General features: G+C 44.5%; 1 pseudogene; it reads left to right on the forward strand.

Annotated features, from left to right (window-relative positions):
- LOC135542966 (kalirin-like) overlaps positions 1-22,824 on the forward strand; it is a 62,523-nt pseudogene extending 39,699 nt beyond the window's left edge.
- Positions 22,825-23,666: the final 842 nt, after the last annotated feature.

The raw sequence follows: 23,666 nt of genomic DNA on the forward strand, positions 1-23,666 counted from the left end.
TTGGAGGTGCAGGGAGAACTGCTCCTGCAGGATACCTTCCAGGTGTGGGATCCTAAATCCCTTATCAGGAAAGGCCGGGAACGCCACCTATTCCTGTTCGAGCTCTCGCTGGTCTTCAGTAAAGAGATAAAGGACTCCTCCGGACGTATCAAGTACCTCTACAAGAGCAGGCTGAGGGTACTATACCATATCATACTATACCATACTATACTATACCATACTATACTATACCATATCATACTATACCATATCATACTATACCATATCATACTATACCATACTATACTATACTAAAGCATACCATACAATACTATACTATACCGTACTATAGCATACTATACCATGTCATACTATATCATACTATACTATACTAAAGCATACCATAATATACTATACTATACTATACCGTACTATAGCATACTATACCATATCATACTATACCATACTATACTATACTAAAGCATACCATACTATACTATACTATACTATACTATACTATACTATACTATACCGTACTATAGCATACTATACCATATCATACTATACCATATCATACTATACCATACTATACTATACTATACTATACCATACTATAGCATACTATAGCATATCATACTATACCATACTATACTATACTATACCATACTATAGCATACTATACCATATCATACTATACCATATCATACTATACCATATCATACTATACCATACTATACCATATCATACTATACTATATCATACTATACCATACTATACTATACCATATCATACTATACTATATCATACTATACTATACCATATCATACTATACCATACCATACCATATCATACTATACCATATCATACTATACCATACTATACCATATCATACTATACCATACCATACCATACTATACTATATCATACTATACCATATCATACTATACTATATCATACTATACCATATCATACTATACCATACCATACCATACTATACTATACCATACCATACCATACCATATCATACTATACCATATCATACTATACCATACTATACCATATCATACTATACTATATCATACTATACCATACTATACCATATCATACTATACCATATCATACTATACCATACTATACCATATCATACTATACTATATCATACTATACCATACCATACCATATCATACTATACCATATCATACTATACCATACTATACCATATCATACTATACCATACCATACCATACTATACCATATCATACTATACCATATCATACTATACTATATCATACTATACCATACCATACCATATCATACTATACTATATCATACCATACCATACCATATCATACTATACCATATCATACTATACCATACTATACCATATCATACTATATCATACCATACTATACCATATCATACTATACCATATCATACTATACCATATCATACTATACTATATCATACTATACCATACCATACCATATCATACTATACCATATCATACTATACCATACTATACTATCATACTATATACCATACATACTATACTATATCATACTATACCATACTATACCATATCATACTATACCATATATACTATACTATACCATATACCATATCATACTATACTATATACATACTATATTATACTATACCATATCATACTATACCATATCATACTATACTATAAGCATACTATACTATACTATAATATACTATACCATACTATACTATACCATATCATACTATACCATACTATACTATATATACTATATATACCATACTATACTATACCATACTATACTATACTATACTATATCATACTATACTATACTATACTATATATACACTATACTATATCATACTATATCATACCATACTATACTATATACCATACTATATCATACTATACTATACTATACCATACCATAATATATCATACCATACCATACCATACTATATCATACCATACCATACTATACTATATCATACTATACCATACTATACCATATCATACTATACCATAACTATACACATACTAAAACACCTATACTATACTCTACCATACTATACTATACTAAAGGCATACCATACTATACTGTACTATACCATAGCTATACTATACCATACCATACTATACCATACTATACTATACCATACTATAATATACTATACTAATATCATACTATACTACACTAATGCCATACTATACCATACTATACTATACCATACTATAATATACTATATAATATCATACCATACTACACTAATACCATACTATACCATACTATACTAAAACCATACCATAAAATACCATGCCATACCATACAATACTAAACTAATACCATACTATACTGTACCATACTGCACCATACCATACTGTACTCCCATCTCAACTATACACATAGTAAAACACCTATACACTATTACTCTACCACACCAAGTACCTCTACAAGAGCAGGCTGAGGGTACTGTACTGTACTATACCATTCTATACTATACCATACCATACTATACAATACTATACTATGCCATACTATACCATACTATACTATACAATACTATACTATGCCATACTATACCATACTATACCATACCATACCATACTATAGCATTCTATACTATATAATACCATACTATACAATACTATACCATACCATACTATACCATACCATACTATAGCATTCTATACTATATAATACCATACTATACAATCCTATACTATGCCATACTATACCATACTATACTATACAATACTATACTATGCCATACTATACCATACTATACCATACCATACTATAGCATTTCTATACTATATAATACCATACTATACAATACTATACCATACCATACCATACTATACCATACTATACCATACCATACCATACCATACTATACCATTCTATACTATATCATACCATACTATACAATACTATACTATAGCATGCTATACCATACAATACAATACTATACCATACCATACTATACAATACTATACCATACCATACTATACCGTACTATACAATACTATACCATACCATAACATACAATACTATACCATACCATAACATACAATACTATACCATACCATACTATACAATACTATACCATACCATACTATACTATACCATACTATACAATACTATACCATAAACATAGTAATACACATATAAAATATTACTCTATCACACCAGGTACCTCTGCAATAGCAGCTTGAGGGTATGGCTACAACACATATATATACTTTCATGCATTCTACATCCCATATACCCCACCTCGTTTCCCAAAGGAAATATTAACTGCCGTGTGTCCTCTTCCAGACATCAGAGTTGGGGGTGACAGAGCATATTGAAGGGGACCCCTGTAAGTTTGCTTTGTGGGTGGGCCGTACCCCCACCTCGGACAACAAGACCGTCCTCAAGGTAACAGCCAAATATATTCTCAAGTGCACTCTCCTACTGCCTGTCATCTCTGGTGAACCTTTTCATGTGCACTCTCCAACTGCATCTCAGTGCTAGAGGCATCACTACAGACTCAGGTTTGATTCCAGGCTGTATCACAACCGGCCGTGATTGGGAGTCCCATAGGGTGGCGCAGAATTGGCCCTGCGAAGCCCGGGTTAGGGTTTGGCCGGGGTAGGCTGTCATTGTAGATAATACGTTGTTCTTAACTGACTTGCCTAGTTAAATAAAGGTTCAATAAACAATTAAAACATCTCTGGTGAACCTTTTCACGTGCACTCTCCTCTGATGTGGCTCCTGTTGTGCTTTCCTATATTTACTTTACTATCTGTTTGTCTCATTTTATCACTATCTCCTGCCCTCCCCCTTCTCTCTCTCCCTCTCTAACTCCCCTCCCGTTCTCTATCTCTCTCTCTCTATCACCCTCCCTCCCTCCCTCCCTCCCAGGCCTCATCTCTGGAGCTGAAGCAGGAGTGGGTACGTAGCGTGCGTCAGGTGATCCAGGAGAGACGTGGCCATCTGAGAGGAGCGTTGAGGGAGCCCATCCCCCTCCCCAAGACCCCCGCCCCCACCCTGGTCCGCACACGCAGCATCAACAGGAGGTTTGTACATACATGCACACACACAGCCCACTTCCTCTCTTGTCTCTTGTACTGCTAAGGTGGTTGTACCGTTTGTATTACTTGCAAGACAGAGAAGTGGGTTTGAGTGTTTTTAGTATAGAATTAGGAATTAGAATACTAGAATGGTCATGAACCTTCTTATGTTGGGATAAATGTCAGATATTGTGGTCAGGGAGTTGGTCAAACATGGTTTGCCAGTGCTGTGATAAGATATTGTGTTAAATAATACATTTGAAGAATTTATCTGCACTGTTTGTTTGTTAGCTAGCCAGACAGTTTTAGAGGAATGATTCCATGAATGTTTCAAATTAAATGCTAATATGCCAACATTCCATTCAAACAATGCAGTCAATCCACATCCACACTGGCTGCATCAGTTGATGATTCAGTTGATGATATTTACAAGTGTAAATACAACAAGTTCTGATATTGTATCATATAATAGCACTCTCAGCTTTCCAAGAAAGGAAACATTTAGACATTTATGGTCTGTTTACATATATTTTATTTATTTAAAATTATATAACAATATTTTAGGTTGACAATGATTCTGTTACATAATGTATGATATATCACATGCCTTACTTTTATTCTCCTCCATCAGTAAAATCAGGATTATGTCTCTACTGCCATTCATTCACATGAGACTGGATTGGATTTCTCCCTGACCAATATGGCTGCCATTCATTCACATTAGACTGGGTTGGATTTCTCCCTGACCAATATGGCTGCCATTCATTCACATTAGACTGGGTGGGATTTCTCCCTGTCCAATATGGCTGCCATTCATTCACATTAGACTGGGTTGGATTTCTCCCTGTCCAATATGGCTGCCATTCATTCACATGAGACTGGATTGGATTTCTCCCTGACCAATATGGCTGCGATTCATTCACATTAGACTGGGTTGGATTTCTCTCTGTCCAATATGGCTGCCATTCATTCACATTAGACTGGGTTGGATTTCTCTCTGTCCAATATGGCTGCCATTCATTCACATTAGACTGGGTTGGATTTCTCCCTGTCCAATATGGCTGCCATTCATTCATATTAGACTGGGTTGGATTTCTCCCTGACCAATATGGCTGCCATTCATTCACATTAGACTGGGTGGGATTTCTCCCTGTCCAATATGGCTGCCATTCATTCACATGACACTGGGTTGGATTTCTCTCTGTCCAATATGGCTGCCATTCATTCACATTAGACTGGGTTGGATTTCTCCCTGTCCAATATGGCTGCCATTCATTCACATTAGACTGGGTTGGATTTCTCCCTGACCAATATGGCTGCCATTCATTCACATTAGACTGGGTTGGATTTCTCTCTGTCCAATATGGCTGCCATTCATTCACATTAGACTGGGTTGGATTTCTCTCTATCCAATATGGCTGCCATTCATTCGCATGAGACTGGGTTGGATTTCTCTCTGTCCAACATGACTGCCATTCATTCACATTAGACTGGGTGGGATTCCTCTCTGTCCAATATGGCTGCCATTCATTCACATTTGACTGGGTTGGATTTCTCTCTGTCCAATATGGCTGCCATTCATTCACATTAGACTGGGTTGGATTTCTCCTTGTCCAATATGGCTGCCATTCATTCACATTAGACTGGGTGGGATTTCTCCCTGTCCAATATGGCTGCCATTCATTCACATTAGACTGGGTTGGATTTCTCTCTGTCCAATATGGCTGCCATTCGCATTAGACTGGGTGGGATTTCTCCCTGTCCAATATGGCTGCCATTCATTCACATTAGACTGGGTGGGATTTCTCTCTGTCCAATATGGCTGCCATTCATTCACATGAGACTGGGTTGGATTTCTCCCTGTCCAATATGGCTGCCATTCATTCGCATGAGACTGGGTTGGATTTCTCTCTGTCCAATATGGCTGCCATTCATTCACATTAGACTGGGTGGGATTTCTCTCTGTCCAATATGGCTGCCATTCATTCACATTAGACTGGGTGGGATTTCTCTGTCCAATATGGCTGCCATTCATTCACATGAGACTGGGTTGGATTTCTCCCTGTCCAATATGGCTGCCATTCATTCGCATGAGACTGGGTTGGATTTCTCTCTGTCCAATATGGCTGCCATTCATTCACATTAGACTGGGTTGGATTTCTCTCTGTCCAATATGGCTGCCATTCATTCACATTAAACTGGGTTGGATTTCTCCCTGTCCAATATGGCTGCCATTCATTCATATTAGACTGGGTTGGATTTCTCCCTGACCAATATGGCTGCCATTCATTCACATTAGACTGGGTAGGATTTCTCCCTGTCCAATATGGCTGCCATTCATTCACATGACACTGGGTTGGATTTTTCTCTGTCCAATATGGCTGCCATTCATTCACATTAGACTGGGTTGGATTTCTCCCTGTCCAATATGGCTGCCATTCATTCACATTAGACTGGGTTGGATTTCTCCCTGACCAATATGGCTGCCATTCATTCACATTAGACTGGGTTGGATTTCTCTCTGTCCAATATGGCTGCCATTCATTCACATTAGACTGGGTTGGATTTCTCTCTATCCAATATGGCTGCCATTCATTCGCATGAGACTGGGTTGGATTTCTCTCTGTCCAATATGGCTGCCATTCATTCACATTAGACTGGGTGGGATTCCTCTCTGTCCAATATGGCTGCCATTCATTCACATTTGACTGGGTTGGATTTCTCTCTGTCCAATATGGCTGCCATTCATTCACATTAGACTGGGTGGGATTTCTCTCTGTCCAATATGGCTGCCATTCATTCACATTAGACTGGGTGGGATTTCTCTCTGTCCAATATGGCTGCCATTCATTCACATGAGACTGGGTTGGATTTCTCCCTGTCCAATATGGCTGCCATTCATTCGCATGAGACTGGGTTGGATTTCTCTCTGTCCAATATGGCTGCCATTCATTCACATTAGACTGGGTTGGATTTCTCTCTGTCCAATATGGCTGCCATTTTCACCCCATTCTGGAACTTCGATAGGATCTCTATGGCTTTTATTATGTAAGTTTCATCAGGTTGTGCGGTAGGTATCATGATATTTTTATGTTTACGCGTCACCCCCCAGAGACACCAATGAGGATGCAGACAGCCTGGGAGATGCCAGCAGCCAGCCGGACACCGTCTCCATTGCCTCCCGCACCTCTCAGAACACCGCAGACAGCGACAAGGTAGAGACAGACTACACTACCCAGCAGCCACCACTATTTACACAAAAATTACCCAAGAGTGATCTGTTCTAAGTGTGTATATATACTCATGCAGAGACTCTAAGAGCGTGTAAGAGTGTATGACTTTTTGTTGACGTTCTATGAGTGTAGGGGCTTCCTTTGCTAATGGAACATAGCCACTGCCAAGCCTGGGGCAGGGTTGTTTCTGACGCATACAGTCCACATTCAAAGTTCCCAAAAGCCAAACGGCAAAAACATTCAATAAGATCCAGAGAAATGGTGCAACAAAATAGATGATTGATTTTTCTTATATCTAACTAAAGTGATTCTCTAATCAACTTAAGGCATAGATTACTTGACATGAAAATGCATATTATGTTCTGTTTGTATGTCTGGTCAAAACTCTAAACCGTCTAGCTAGGACTCCCTCCACCCCCGAAGGCCTAACTTCCTGTCTTTATCCTACCACTAACACACTTACCACAGTACAATGAATGGGCAAGAGGGGGCAGAAACTAAGGTACACTAATAACAAAGGAATATACCTCAACCAGGTAAATATAAATCATACAGGTACGTACCTAATAATTCATCACATACATTCATATATTTACACACATGGAGCTCTGTATGTTCTGTCTTTTATACAAATATGTCCAAATCGGCTCTAACATACCGGCCTCTAATTGTTAACTGCACTGACACACGCCTCCACCACACGCCTCCACCACACGCCTCCACCACACGCCTCCACCACACGCCTCCACCACACGCCCCCACCACACGCCCCCACCACACGCCTCCACCACACGCCTCCACCACACGCCTCCACCACACGCCTCCACCACACACCTCCACCACACGCCTCCACCACACGCCTCCACCACACGCCTCCACCACACGCCCCATTAGCCAGGAGTTCCTTGGAGTGGTGTCATCCACAATGGAAACAAGGTCACCAGGACTGAAGTTTCTCTTAGTTTTCTTCCACTTGTTCCACTCCTGCATAAGTGGAAGATACTCCCTGATCCATCTCTTCCAGAAGAGGTCAGTGATATATTGTACCTGCTTCCATCTCCTTGGTGAGTATAGGTCTCCTCTCTGGAATAGTCCTGGTGGCAGGACTGGCTTTGTTTTCAGATAAAGTGGATGGTTCGGAGTCTGGGGTTTTAGATCGTTAGGGTAATTTGTGACAGTTGTGATTGGTCTGTCATTCATGATCGCCTCAACTTCACACAAGGCTGTCTGCAAAGCCTCATCATCCAGTACTTGCTCTTTAAGGACTGAATAGAGGATCTTTTTCAACCTCTCCCATACCCCCATGGTGCCCTCCTGAGGGAGGGTTGAATGACCAATTCACTCCTTCCTTCAGTAATGCATTTTGAATCTTGTTGTGAACCAGCTCTTTCAGCGCTTCTCCTAGCTCTCTGTGTGTTCCAACAAAGTTGGTGCCATTGTCTGTTCTGATACTTGTTACTGGGCCTCTTCCACAGATGAACCTGCGCAGGGCATTGATGCAGGAATCAGTATCCAGGTAACTAGCAAATTCTAAGTGGACAACTCGACTCAAAAGGCAAGTAAGGATCACACCATACCGCTTCACATGAACGCGGCCTCGCTTCACCTCTATGGGGACGAAGTAATCTATGCCCACATGGGTGAAAGGCGGCAAATCAGGTGACACCCGATCTTGTGGAAGGTCGGCCATCTTCTGTTCTCCAGCTCTAGCTTGTACCCGGCTGCAGAAGACACAGCTCTTAGGATCTTCCATGCTAAGGACTTGGCACATGGCATCTAATATCGCTGGTGAAGACTGGAAAGCATGTGTCCTCTCCCAGAGTGACCAACCTGCTCATGGATGATCAGTCTGAAGATGTGGAAGTCTTTGGGCAGGATCATAGGATTCTTTAGTTCTATAGGCATAGCAGCTTTGCTTAACCTTCCTCCCACTCTCAGAATGCCATTGTCAACAATTGGATAAAGCTTACAGATTGAGCCGCTTCCCTTGGCACACTGTCTTCCTTTCACAATGAGTGCAATTTGTTTAAAGTGCTGTCTTTGCTCAAATCAAATGATTACCCTTTCTTCTTCATCTAGGTCATCCACAGAGAGACTTTATTTTCCAAACGTTAGTTTGAAAATGTCAGTTTGTTCCTTCAATGAGTTTGTTAAACTCTGATCTGATTCTGGATCCGTTTTTGTGAGAACTTTCCTTTTCTGGCCTAACTGTAGAACTTACATTTACATTTACATTTAAGTCATTTAGCAGACGCTCTTATCCAGAGCGACTTACAAATTGGTGAATTCACCTTCTGACATCCAGTGGAACAGCCACTTTACAATAGTGCATCTAAATCATTAAGGGGGAGGGGGGTGAGAAGGATTACTTATCCTATCCTAGGTATTCCTTGAAGAGGTGGGGTTTCAGGTGTCTCCGGAAGGTGGTGATTGACTCCGCTGTCCTGGCGTCGTGAGGGAGTTTGTTCCACCATTGGGGGCCAGAGCAGCGAACAGTTTTGACTGGGCTGAGCGGGAACTGTACTTCCTCAGTGGTAGGGAGGCGAGCAGGCCAGAGGTGGATGAACGCAGTGCCCTTGTTTGGGTGTAGGGCCTGATCAGAGCCTGGAGGTACTGCGGTGCCGTTCCCCTCACAGCTCCGTAGGCAAGCACCATGGTCTTGTAGCGGATGCGAGCTTCAACTGGAAGCCAGTGGAGAGAGCGGAGGAGCGGGGTGACGTGAGAGAACTTGGGAAGGTTGAACACCAGACGGGCTGCGGCGTTCTGGATGAGTTGTAGGGGTTTGATGGCACAGGCAGGGAGCCCAGCCAACAGCGAGTTGCAGTAATCCAGACGGGAGATGACAAGTGCCTGGATTAGGACCTGCGCCGCTTCCTGTGTGAGGCAGGGTCGTACTCTGCGGATGTTGTAGAGCATGAACCTACAGGAACGGGCCACCGCCTTGATGTTAGTTGAGAACGACAGGGTGTTGTCCAGGATCACGCCAAGGTTCTTAGCGCTCTGGGAGGAGGAAACAATGGAGTTGTCAACCGTGATGGCGAGATCATGGAACGGGCAGTCCTTCCCCGGGAGGAAGAGCAGCTCCGTCTTGCCGAGGTTCAGCTTGAGGTGGTGATCCGTCATCCACACTGATATGTCTGCCAGACATGCAGAGATGCGATTCGCCACCTGGTCATCAGAAGGGGGAAAGGAGAAGATTAATTGTGTGTCGTCTGCATAGCAATGATAGGAGAGACCATGTGAGGTTATGACAGAGCCAAGTGACTTGGTGTATAGCGAGAATAGGAGAGGGCCTAGAACAGAGCCCTGGGGGACACCAGTGGTGAGAGCGCGTGGCGAGGAGACAGATTCTCGCCACGCCACCTGGTAGGAGCGACCTGTCAGGTAGGACGCAATCCAAGCGTGGGCCGCGCCGGAGATGCCCAACTCGGAGAGGGTGGAGAGGAGGATCTGATGGTTCACAGTGTCGAAGGCAGCCGATAGGTCTAGAAGGATGAGAGCAGAGGAGAGAGAGTTAGCTTTAGCAGTGCGGAGCGCCTCCGTGATACAGAGAAGAGCAGTCTCAGTTGAATGACTAGTCTTGAAACCTGACTGATTTGGATCAAGAAGGTCATTCTGAGAGAGATAGCGGGAGAGCTGGCCAAGGACGGCTCGTTCAAGAGTTTTGGAGAGAAAAGAAAGAAGGGATACTGGTCTGTAGTTGTTGACATCGGAGGGATCGAGTGTAGGTTTTTTCAGAAGGGGTGCGACTCTCGCTCTCTTGAAGACGGAAGGGACGTAGCCAGCGGTCAGGGATGAGTTGATGAGCGAGGTGAGGTAAGGGAGAAGGTCTCCGAAAATGGTCTGGAGAAGAGAGGAGGGGATAGGGTCAAGCGGGCAGGTTGTTGGGCGGCCGGCCGTCACAAGAAGCGAGATTTCATCTGGAGAGAGAGAGGGGAGAAAGAGGTCAGAGCACAGGGTAGGGCAGTGTGAGCAGAACCAGCGGTGTCGTTTGACTTAGCAAACGAGGATCGGATGTCGTCGACCTTCTTTTCAAAATGGTTGACGAAGTCATCTGCAGAGAGGGAGGAGGGGGGGGGGGAGGAGGATTCAGGAGGGAGGAGAAGGTGGCAAAGAGCTTCCTAGGGTTAGAGGCAGATGCTTGGAATTTAGAGTGGAAGAAAGTGGCTTTAGCAGCAGAGACAGAGGAGGAAAATGTAGAGAGGAGGGAGTGAAAGGATGCCAGGTCCGCAGGGAGGCGAGTTTTCCTCCATTTCCGCTCGGCTGCCCGGAGCACTGTTCTGTGAGCTCGCAGTGAGTCGTCGAGCCACGGAGCGGGAGGGGAGGACCGAGCCGGCCTGGAGGATAGGGGACATAGAGAGTCAAAGGATGCAGAAAGGGAAGAGAGGAGGGTTGAGGAGGCAGAATCAGGAGATAGGTTGGAGAAGGTATGAGCAGAGATAGGTTGGAGAAGGTATGAGCAGAGGGAAGAGATGATAGGATGGAAGAGGAGAGAGTTCAGTTTCAGCCTCCAGGAAACTGCTTTCTTCCAGCTGTTCCATATTGAGTAGTACTCAATCAGCTTGCTGGTCGGACTCTTTTCTTCCACACTTGTACTTTACGTCTTTTCTCACCTCTGGATCATCCGGAGGGATGGAGCCAAGCTCCTCGGGGACTTTCGGCAAGTGTGTTTCTGCTTTCTCCAGGTATTCTGGTCCTTTGAGCCATCTCTTTGAGTTCAGGAAAGTTTCAACATGTAACCCTCTTGAGGCATCGTCGGCTGGGTTTGGTTTGGAGATCAAATACCTCCACTGTTTTGCTTTCGATATGTCACGGATCACAGCAACCCTATTAGCCACAAAGGTATGGAATCTCTTGGTATCGTTGCGGATGTATTTTAGCACAGACTGGCTGTCAGTCCAGGAAGTTTCTGTCCAGGAAGTTGACTCCTAGAGTTCAATCTGGAGCTCCAACCTTAACATCCTGTCCACTCGCACCGCCAATGTTGCTACAGCAACTTCCAGTCTGGGGATCGTCATCTGCTTGAGTGGATACACTCTAGATTTCCCCAGCATGAATGCAATGTGGACCTTTAACCTGCCATAACCTTGTTCACTTGCGTCACCAAAGTGATGCAGCTGTTCTCAGGCATCATGTACCAGTCAATCTGGAATCTGGACAGCTGGTCCACCTCTGAGAGCCATCTCCTCCATGAAATAAAGTGTTCTTCGGGATGACTTCGTCCCATCCACACTTTAAAACTCTTGAAGAATCTGCTTTGCCTTTAAGATAAATGGGGCGAGGAAACGTAATGGATGGTAAACAGAGCTGATGGTTGAGAGATACCTCTTCTCGTAAGGGGTCTGTTCTCGATGATGACTCGGAAGGTAAACACATCACTTTCATTGTTCCATTGGATTCCAAGTGCTTTTTCAACAGGCAGCTTCTCTCTGTCCAGGTCCAGATCTTTTATCTGCTTGGCTTTGTGTTCCTCACGGCTGTTGCTGACCCACTTGGTCAACTTGAACCTACCCTGACCGCACACATCTCTGAGGTTTTTTTGTGAGAGCTATGGCTTGTTCTTCTGTGGCCACTATATTTAAGGCAGTCATCAACATAGAAGTTGGACTTGACCTTTTCATTCACCTCTTTATTGTACTTCTCACAGTTGTCTTCTGCTGTCTTTCACAGTGCAATTTGGAGAGGATATAACACCGAAGAGATATCTTTCTGTACTCCAATCTTTTGTTAGTGTCACCATCTGGCCACCATAGGAATTGCAGGAAGTGAGCGATTCTTCTCCCCTCCTCTGAGGCAGTGCAGTACAGAGAGCCAAAACAGGACCAGAGGGGTGTCTCCCCAAAACAATAGACCAGTCTCATGACCTCATCCCTGTAGCAGTAGCTGTGTGTGTTGTGTGCGCATATGTGCGCACGCGTGTGTGTGTATATGTGTTATGAGGGTGAGAGAGAGAGAGAGGGTGTTTCCCTCACACAGTGTTTAAAGTCATTCTGCATAGTTTGGGGAACAGTTCACCAGTGATATCTTGGTATGTATACATTTCTACACATCTTGAATGTTTCATTTAGATTGCGTGTTTCGTATTAATATACATATATATTATTATACACTTTATTATGACCATGTTGTTATGATATGGTCATTTAGCAAACGCTCTTAGCCAGGACGACTGACGGAGCCGTCAACATATGTCGTCAATGCAGGAATCGAACCCACAACCTTGCTGTTGCAGCACCATGCCTCTAGACTGACCCACTGAGACATTGGGAGCAGGTGTTTTACCATCTGATGTTTTAGTTTGTATGTAGCCTATGTAAGTGTGTGTGTATGTGGTCACAACCAAACTGTTCAGAGCTGAGTGTATTTTCACCATCAGTACAACTCTACTGGGAGTTCTTTACCCGGGTTGTACTGTTCACTTTCACAATATCTGTCTCTGTTGCTCTCTCTCTCTCTCTTTCCCTCCCTCAGTCTCTCTCTTTCCTCCCATCCTCTCTTTCTCTCTCTCTCTCTCTCTCTCTCTCTCTCTCTCTCTCTCTCTCTCTCTCTGTTGGGAAAGCTGTGTCCGTATGGCAGGATTCCCAAAACATCTGTGAATGATTTGGATGGGGAACACCCCAACAGTCCCCATGGAGTGTGGTGTGTGTGTATGTGTGTGTGTGTGTGTGTGTGTGTGTGTGTGTGTGTGTGTGTGTGTGTGTGTGTGTGTGTGTGTGTGTGTGTGTGTGTGTGTGTGTGTGTGTGTGTGTGTGTGTGTGTGTGTGTGTGTGTGTGTGTGTGTGTGTGTGTGTGTTCGATAACAGATAGCTCCTGGAAGGACAGCCGTGATTTACATATTCACATATTTGTCCAATCAGCATGTTTCCTTTCCTTTCTCCCCTCCTCTCTCTCACTGTCTCTCCCCTCCTCCCTGTTTCTCCCGTCCTTATACCCTATCCAGTCCCCCTCTCTCTCTCTCTCTCTCTCTCTCTCTTTTCTGTTTCTCCCCTCCTCTCTCTCTTATACCCTATCCTCTCTCTCCTCTCCTCACTCTCTCTCTCTCTCTCTCTCTCTCTTTTTCTCTTTCCCTGTCTCCCCCACTCTTTGATACCCTCCCTGTCTCTCCCCTCCTCTCTCTCTCTCTCTCTCTCTCTCTCTCTCTCCCCTCCTCCCTCTCTCTCTCTCTCTCTCTTTCTCTTTCCCTGTCTCCCCCACTCTCTTATACCCTCTCCATCTGTCACCTCTTCTCTTTCTCATACCCTATCATGTCTCTCCCCTCCTCCCTCTCTCTCTCTCTCCTCTCCTCACTCTCTCTCTCTTTCTCTCTTTCCCTGTCTCCCCCACTCTCTTATACCCTCTCCATCTCTCCCCTCTTCTCTTTCTCATACCCTATCATGTCTCTCCCCTCCTCCCTCTCTCTCTCTTTCTCTCTCTCTCTCCCCTCCTCACTCTCTCTCTCTCTCTCTCTTTCTCTCTTTCCCTGTCTCCCCCACTCTCTTATACCCTCTCCATCTCTCCCCTCTTCTCTTTCTCATACCCTATCATCTCTCCCCTCCTCCCCCTCCCTCTCTCTCTCTCTCTCTCTCTCTCTCTCTCTCTCTCTCTTTCTCTCTCTCTCTCCCTGTCTCTCCCCTCCTCTCTCTCTCTCTCTCTCTTTCTCTCTCTCTCCCTGTCTCTCCCCTCCTTTCTCTTTCTCTCTCTCTCTCTCTCTCTCTCTCTCTCTCTCTCTCTCTCTCTTTCTCTCTCCCTGTCTCTCCCCTCCTCTCTCTCTCTCTCTCTCTCTCTCTCTCTCTCTCTCTCTCCCCTCCTCTCTCTCTTTCCCTGTCTCCCCCACTCTCTTATACCCTCTCCATCTCTCCCCTCCTCTCTCTCCCCTCCTCTCTCTCTCTCTCCCTTGTTGTGAGTGTTTTCCTTCTTCTGTCTGTACCATAAGGATCAGGTCATGCTCTAGTCAGGTGTTTCAAAACTCCTGGGGCTGGAATCACTCACTGGAAACCCAGTGTTTCAGGGCTATTGAATCCTATTCAATCAAACTGGCAACCCAGAGTTTCAGGGTTATTGAACCCTATTCAATCAGAACTGGCAACCCGAGGTTTAAGGGTCATTGACCCTATTCAATCAAAACTGGCAACCCAGAGTTTCAGTGCTATTGAACCAATTCAATCAAACTGGCAACCCAGAGTTTCAGGGCTATTGAACCAATTCAATCAGAACTGGTTTATGGGGGTAAGACAAGGGGGGTCAAGAGAGGTCATTTGGGAGGATTTACGTGTGAGACTATGTGGTATAGTGTGCCTGTCTGTGCTCTGCCCTGCCTTGCATACCAGTGTCAACGTTAAGACCACAACTTCTACATCCCTCAGTCTTTCCTGTCGTTCATAGACGGTTACTTATACTCTATACTTTCACTTATCTCTTGAAGCTTTAGCTCATACTTTGAAATTACCACATTTTACACAATGTTTTCTTTCTTTATTAAATGAGTGGGGACTAATCGCTAGACAACCTGAGGCCACTCATTTTACACAATGTTAACACACCCTCTCTCTCTTTCTTTCTTTCTGTCCTCTCTCCCCTCTCTCTCACTCTCTTTCTATCTCTATCTCTCTCCCTCTCTCTCTTTCTCTTTCTCTGCCATCTCTCCCCCTCTCTCTCACTCTCTTTCTATCTCTCTCCCTCTCTCTCTCTCTCTTTCTCTGCCATCTCTCCCCCTCTCTCTTTCTTTCTCTATCTCTCCCCCTCTCTCTCACTCTCTTTCTATCTCTATCTCTCTCCCTCTCTCTCTCTCTTTCTCTGCCATCTCTCCCCTCACTCTCTTTCTATCTCTATCTCTCCCCCTCTCTCTCACTCTCTTTCTATCTCTATCTCTCTCCCTCTCTCTCTCTCTTTCTCTGCCATCTCTCCCCTCTCTCTCTTTCTTTCTCTCTGTCCTCTCTCCCCTCTCTCTCACTCTCTTTCTATCTCTATCTCTCTCCCTCTCTCTCTTTCTATCTCTATCTCTCTCCCTCTCTCTCACTCTCTTTCTATCTCTATCTCTCTCCCTCACTCTCTTTCTTTCCTTCTGTCCTCTCTCCCCTCTATCTCACTCTCTTTCTATCTCTATCTCTCCCCCTCTCTCTCTTTCTTTCTCTCTGTCCTCTCTCCCTCTCTCTCACTCTCTTTCTATCTCTATCTCTCTCCCTCTCTTTCTCTTTCTCTGCCATCTCTCCCCCTCTCTCACTCTCTTTCTATCTCTATCTTTCCCCCTCTCTCTCACTCTCTTTCTATCTCTATCTCTCTCCCTCTCTCTCTTTCTTTCTCTCTGTCCTCTCTCCCCTCTCCCTCACTCTCTTTCTATCTCTCTCCCTCTCTCTCTTTCTTTCTCTCTGTCCTCTCTCCCCTCTCTCTCACTCTCCTTCTATCTCTATCTCTCTCCCTCTCTCTCTTTCTATCTCTATCTCTCTCCCTCTCTCTCTCTCTCTCTCTTTCTATCTCTCTCCCTCTCTCTCACTCTCTTTCTCTCTCTATCTCTCTCCCTCTCTCTCTTTCTATCTCTATCTCTCTCCCTCTCTCTCTCTTTCTCTGCCATCTCTCCCTCTCTCTCTTTCTTTCTCTCTGTCCTCTCTCCCCTCTCTCTCACTCTCTTTCTATCTCTATCTCTCTCCCTCTCTCTCACTCTCTTTCTATCTCTATCTCTCTCCCTCTCCCTCTTTCTATCTCTATCTCTCTCCCTCTCTCTCACTCTCTTTCTATCTCTCTCCCTCTCTCTCTTTCTTTCTCTTTCTCTGCCATCTCTCCCCTCACTCTCTTTCTATCTCTATCTCTCCCCCTCTCTCACTCTCTTTCTATCTCTATCTCTCTCCCTCTCTCTCTCTCTTTCTCTGCCATCTCTCCCCTCTCTCTCTTTCTTTCTCTCTGTCCTCTCTCCCCTCTCTCTCACTCTCTTTCTATCTCTATCTCTCTCCCTCTCTCTCTTTCTATCTCTATCTCTCTCCCTCTCTCTCACTCTCTTTCTATCTCTATCTCTCTCCCTCACTCTCTTTCTTTCCTTCTGTCCTCTCTCCCCTCTATCTCACTCTCTTTCTATCTCTATCTCTCCCCCTCTCTCTCTTTCTTTCTCTCTGTCCTCTCTCCCCTCTCTCTCACTCTCTTTCTATCTCTATCTCTCTCCCTCTCTTTCTCTTTCTCTGCCATCTCTCCCCCTCTCTCTCACTCTCTTTCTATCTCTATCTTTCCCCCTCTCTCTCACTCTCTTTCTATCTCTATCTCTCTCCCTCTCTCTCTTTCTTTCTCTCTGTCCTCTCTCCCCTCTCCCTCACTCTCTTTCTATCTCTCTCCCTCTCTCTCTTTCTTTCTCTCTGTCCTCTCTCCCCTCTCTCTCACTCTCCTTCTATCTCTATCTCTCTCCCTCTCTCTCTTTCTATCTCTATCTCTCTCCCTCTCTCTCTCTCTCTCTTTCTATCTCTCTCCCTCTCTCTCACTCTCTTTCTCTCTCTATCTCTCTCCCTCTCTCTCTTTCTATCTCTATCTCTCTCCCTCTCTCTCTCTCTATCTCTGCCATCTCTCCCCTCTCTCTCTTTCTTTCTCTCTGTCCTCTCTCCCTCTCTCTCACTCTCTTTCTATCTCTATCTCTCTCCCTCTCTCACTCTCTTTCTATCTCTATCTCTCTCCCTCTCTCTCTTTCTATCTCTATCTCTCTCCCTCTCTCTCACTCTCTTTCTATCTCTCTCCCTCTCTCTCTTTCTTTCTCTCTGTCCTCTCTCCCCTCTCTCACTCTCCTTCTATCTCTATCTCTCTCCCTCTCTCTCTTTCTATCTCTATCTCTCTCCCTCTCTCTCTCTCTCTCTCTCTTTCTATCTCTCTCCCTCTCCCTCTCTCTCACTCTCTTTCTCTCTATCTCTCTCTCTCTCTCTTTCTATCTCTATCTCTCTCCCTCTCTCTCACTCTCTTTCTCTCTCTATCTCTCTCCCTCTCTCTCTTTCTATCTCTATCTCTCTCCCTCTCTCTCTCTCTTTCTCTGCCATCTCTCCCCTCTCTCTCTTTCTTTCTCTCTGTCCTCTCTCCCCTCTCTCTCACTCTCTTTCTATCTCTATCTCTCTCCCTCTCTCTCACTCTCTTTCTATCTCTATCTCTCTCCCTCTCTCTCTTTCTATCTCTATCTCTCTCCCTCTCTCTCACTCTCTTTCTATCTCTCTCCCTCTCTCTCTTTCTTTCTCTCTGTCCTCTCTCCCCTCTCTCACTCTCCTTCTATCTCTATCTCTCTCCCTCTCTCTCTTTCTATCTCTATCTCTCTCCCTCTCTCTCTCTCTCTCTCTCTCTTTCTATCTCTCTCCCTCTCTCTCACTCTCTTTCTCTCTCTATCTCTCTCCCTCTCTCTCTTTCTATCTCTATCTCTCTCCCTCTCTCTCACTCTCTTTCTCTCTCTATCTCTCTCCCTCTCTCTCTTTCTATCTCTATCTCTCTCCCTCTCTCTCTCTCTTTCTATCTCTCTCCCTCTCTCTCTTTCTTTCTCTCTGTCCTCTCTCCCTCTCTCTCTCTCTCTCTCTCTCTCTCTCTCTCTCTCCCCTCCTCTCTCTCTTTCCCTGTCTCCCCCACTCTCTTATACCCTCTCCATCTCTCCCCTCCTCTCTCTCCCCTCCTCTCTCTCTCTCTCCCTTGTTGTGAGTGTTTTCCTTCTTCTGTCTGTACCATAAGGATCAGGTCATGCTCTAGTCAGGTGTTTCAAAACTCCTGGGGCTGGAATCACTCACTGGAAACCCAGTGTTTCAGGGCTATTGAATCCTATTCAATCAAACTGGTAACCCAGAGTTTCAGGGTTATTGAACCCTATTCAATCAGAACTGGCAACCTGAGGTTTAAGGGTCATTGACCCTATTCAATCAAAACTGGCAACCCAGAGTTTCAGTGCTATTGAACCAATTCAATCAAACTGGCAACCCAGAGTTTCAGGGCTATTGAACCAATTCAATCAGAACTGGTTTATGGGGGTAAGACAAGGGGGGTCAAGAGAGGTCATTTGGGAGGATTTACGTGTGAGACTATGTGGTATAGTGTGCCTGTCTGTGCTCTGCCCTGCCTTGCATACCAGTGTCAACGTTAAGACCACAACTTCTACATCCCTCAGTCTTTCCTGTCGTTCATAGACGGTTACTTATACTCTATACTTTCACTTATCTCTTGAAGCTTTAGCTCATACTTTGAAATTACCACATTTTACACAATGTTTTCTTTCTTTATTAAATGAGTGGGGACTAATCGCTAGACAACCTGAGGCCACTCATTTTACACAATGTTAACACACCCTCTCTCTCTTTCTTTCTTTCTGTCCTCTCTCCCCTCTCTCTCACTCTCTTTCTATCTCTATCTCTCTCCCTCTCTCTCTTTCTCTTTCTCTGCCATCTCTCCCCCTCTCTCTCACTCTCTTTCTATCTCTCTCCCTCTCTCTCTCTCTCTTTCTCTGCCATCTCTCCCCCTCTCTTTCTTTCTCTATCTCTCCCCCTCTCACTCTCTTTCTATCTCTATCTCTCTCCCTCTCTCTCTCTCTTTCTCTGCCATCTCTCCCCTCACTCTCTTTCTATCTCTATCTCTCCCCCTCTCTCTCACTCTCTTTCTATCTCTATCTCTCTCCCTTTCTCTGCCATCTCTCCCCTCTCTCTCTTTCTTTCTCTCTGTCCTCTCTCCCCTCTCTCTCACTCTCTTTCTATCTCTATCTCTCTCCCTCTCTCTCTTTCTATCTCTATCTCTCTCCCTCTCTCTCACTCTCTTTCTATCTCTATCTCTCTCCCTCACTCTCTTTCTTTCCTTCTGTCCTCTCTCCCCTCTATCTCACTCTCTTTCTATCTCTATCTCTCTCCCTCTCTTTCTCTTTCTCTGCCATCTCTCCCCCTCTCTCTCACTCTCTTTCTATCTCTATCTTTCCCCCTCTCTCTCACTCTCTTTCTATCTCTATCTCTCTCCCTCTCTCTCTTTCTTTCTCTCTGTCCTCTCTCCCCTCTCCCTCACTCTCTTTCTATCTCTCTCCCTCTCTCTCTTTTTTCTCTCTGTCCTCTCTCCCTCTCTCTCACTCTCCTTCTATCTCTATCTCTCTCCCTCTCTCTCTTCTATCTCTATCTCTCTCCCTCTCTCTCTCTCTCTCTCTTCTATCTCTCTCCCTCTCTCTCACTCTCTTTCTCTCTCTATCTCTCTCCCTCTCTCTCTTTCTATCTCTATCTCTCTCCCTCTCTCTCTCTCTTTCTCTGCCATCTCTCCCCTCTCTCTCTTTCTTTCTCTCTGTCCTCTCTCCCCTCTCTCTCACTCTCTTTCTATCTCTATCTCTCTCCCTCTCTCTCACTCTCTTTCTATCTCTATCTCTCTCCCTCTCTCTCTTTCTATCTCTATCTCTCTCCCTCTCTCTCACTCTCTTTCTATCTCTCTCCCTCTCTCTCTTTCTTTCTCTTTCTCTGCCATCTCTCCCCTCACTCTCTTTCTATCTCTATCTCTCCCCCTCTCTCTCACTCTCTTTCTATCTCTATCTCTCTCCCTCTCTCTCTCTCTTTCTCTGCCATCTCTCCCTCTCTCTCTTTCTTTCTCTCTGTCCTCTCTCCCCTCTCTCACTCTCTTTCTATCTCTATCTCTCTCCCTCTCTCTCTTTCTATCTCTATCTCTCTCCCTCTCTCTCACTCTCTTTCTATCTCTATCTCTCTCCCTCACTCTCTTTCTTTCCTTCTGTCCTCTCTCCCCCTCTATCTCACTCTCTTTCTATCTCTATCTCTCCCCCTCTCTCTCTTTCTTTCTCTCTGTCCTCTCTCCCTCTCTCTCTCACTCTCTTTCTATCTCTATCTCTCCCTCTCTTTCTCTTTCTCTGCCATCTCTCCCCCTCTCTCTCACTCTCTTTCTATCTCTATCTTTCCCCCTCTCTCTCACTCTCTTTCTATCTCTATCTCTCTCCCTCTCTCTCTTTCTTTCTCTCTGTCCTCTCTCCCCTCTCCCTCACTCTCTTTCTATCTCTCTCCCTCTCTCTCTTTCTTTCTCTCTGTCCTCTCTCCCCTCTCTCTCACTCTCCTTCTATCTCTATCTCTCTCCCTCTCTCTCTTTCTATCTCTATCTCTCTCCCTCTCTCTCTCTCTCTCTCTTTCTATCTCTCTCCCTCTCTCTCACTCTCTTTCTCTCTCTATCTCTCTCCCTCTCTCTCTTTCTATCTCTATCTCTCTCCCTCTCTCTCTCTCTTTCTCTGCCATCTCTCCCCTCTCTCTCTTTCTTTCTCTCTGTCCTCTCTCCCCTCTCTCTCACTCTCTTTCTATCTCTATCTCTCTCCCTCTCTCTCACTCTCTTTCTATCTCTATCTCTCTCCCTCTCTCTTCTATCTCTATCTCTCTCCCTCTCTCTCACTCTCTTTCTATCTCTCTCCCTCTCTCTCTTTCTTTCTCTCTGTCCTCTCTCCCCTCTCTCACTCTCCTTCTATCTCTATCTCTCTCCCTCTCTCTCTTTCTATCTCTATCTCTCTCCCTCTCTCTCTCTCTCTCTCTCTTTCTATCTCTCTCCCTCTCTCTCACTCTCTTTCTCTCTCTATCTCTCTCCCTCTCTCTCTTTCTATCTCTATCTCTCTCCCTCTCTCTCACTCTCTTTCTCTCTCTATCTCTCTCCCTCTCTTTCTTTCTATCTCTATCTCTCTCCCTCTCTCTCTCTCTTTCTATCTCTCTCCCTCTCTCTCTTTCTTTCTCTCTGTCCTCTCTCCCCTCTCTCTCACTCTCTTTCTATCTCTATCTCTCCCTCTCTCTCTTTCTCTTTCTCTGTCCTCTCTCCCCTCTCTCTCACTCTCTTTCTATCTCTATCTCTCTCCCTCTCTCTCTTTCTATCTCTATCTCTCTCCCTCTCTCTCACTCTCTTTCTATCTCTCTCCCTCTCTCTCTTTCTTTCTCTCTGTCCTCTCTCCCCTCTCTCTCACTCTCCTTCTATCTCTATCTCTCTCCCTCTCTCTCTTTCTATCTCTCTCCCTCTCTCTCTCTCTCTCTCTCTCTTTCTATCTCTCTCCCTCTCTCTCACTCTCTTTCTCTCTCTATCTCTCTCCCTCTCTCTCTTTCTATCTCTATCTCTCTCCCTCTCTCTCCCTCTCTTTCTATCTCTATCTCTCCCTCTCTCTCTTTCTCTTTCTCTGTCCTCTCTCCCCTCTCTCTCACTCTCTTTCTATCTCTCTCCCCCTCTCTCTCACTCTCTTTCTATCTCTATCTCTCTCCCTCTATTTCTCTCTCTTTCTCTGCCATCTCTCCCCCTCCTCTCTAGCTGTCCGGTGGCTGTGAGTTGACCGTGGTCCTGTTGGACTTCTCGGCGGGCGGGGCTGAGGAGCTGAGTGTTCGTTGCGGTCAGACCGTGGAGCTAGTGGAGCGGTCCAGTGAGCGATCGGGCTGGTGTCTGGTCAGGACCACAGACCTCACCCCCCCACAGGAGGGCCTGGTACCCATGACTGCCCTCTGCCTTTCCCACTCCCACAGCGCTGACATGGACGGCTTGATGCCTGCCACCACCGCTGGGAAAGGTGAGACTGACGGAGTTCTGGGGTGGAATGCATGGGAACGTATGGAGAGCTCCATTAGGAAAATCATTTTGATACTTTTGTAAAAAGTGTTTGTTGTTTTAGCTGAATTCTTAGTGGTTTTACCTTGGTGAGTTCTGCAGAGGTACTTTCTCACTCTTGGAAGCTCAGAAACACAACTCCATCTCTGGTTGTTATGGTGACCAGTGTCAGTCCAGTCTGGCGGCCTTCAAATAGGAAGTGGTATTATTGTTCTTGGGTCACTTCCTCTCTGCTGCTGTTAATTTCCTGTTTAATCTAGAGGAAATTTCAACATCCCACTCAAGAACCTTCTCAACTGCCAAAATGCTGACGTGCATAACTCTAAACTTTCATTAAAATACTCCATGAACATTTACATTTGATATACGTAGCAAGTCAGGGCCCAGATTCACAAAACCTTCTTAAGAAGACATTTCTTCTTAACTACCATTTTTTCCTTAACAATAGACTTAACAAGAAAGTTAAGCAAACTTGCTGTTCCTCAAAAAGGTCATTGGAAATGTTCTTATCAATTTCTTATGTTTCTCCTTAAGTAAAAAGTTAAGAAGAAATTTGATTCTTGAAAATAAAGTTATTGTAAAGGTTGTTCATTCCAAGACAGCTAAACCCTTTGTCTTCAACTCAGGGCAGTGAGAGAAAAAGCTCATGTTTCATTCACTCACAAACCTCATCTGAAAGTTTCAGTATTGATTATTTTAAACCCAAGAACATGTTTTAGAACAGTAATCTCAGTAAGGAATATGCTAACATGATTGCCACTGCTAGACATATAGCAAGCTAAGATGGTTGCCTAGCAACAAACATCTTAAGAAGATTTGTAAGAAGATATTTAAGAAGTTCGTAAGAAAATCATTAAGATATTGTTGAGGAATTGCAAATCTTATTA

Source organism: Oncorhynchus masou, chromosome 7, assembly GCF_036934945.1.
Source record: "Oncorhynchus masou masou isolate Uvic2021 chromosome 7, UVic_Omas_1.1, whole genome shotgun sequence".
Classification (NCBI taxonomy): domain Eukaryota; kingdom Metazoa; phylum Chordata; class Actinopteri; order Salmoniformes; family Salmonidae; genus Oncorhynchus; species Oncorhynchus masou.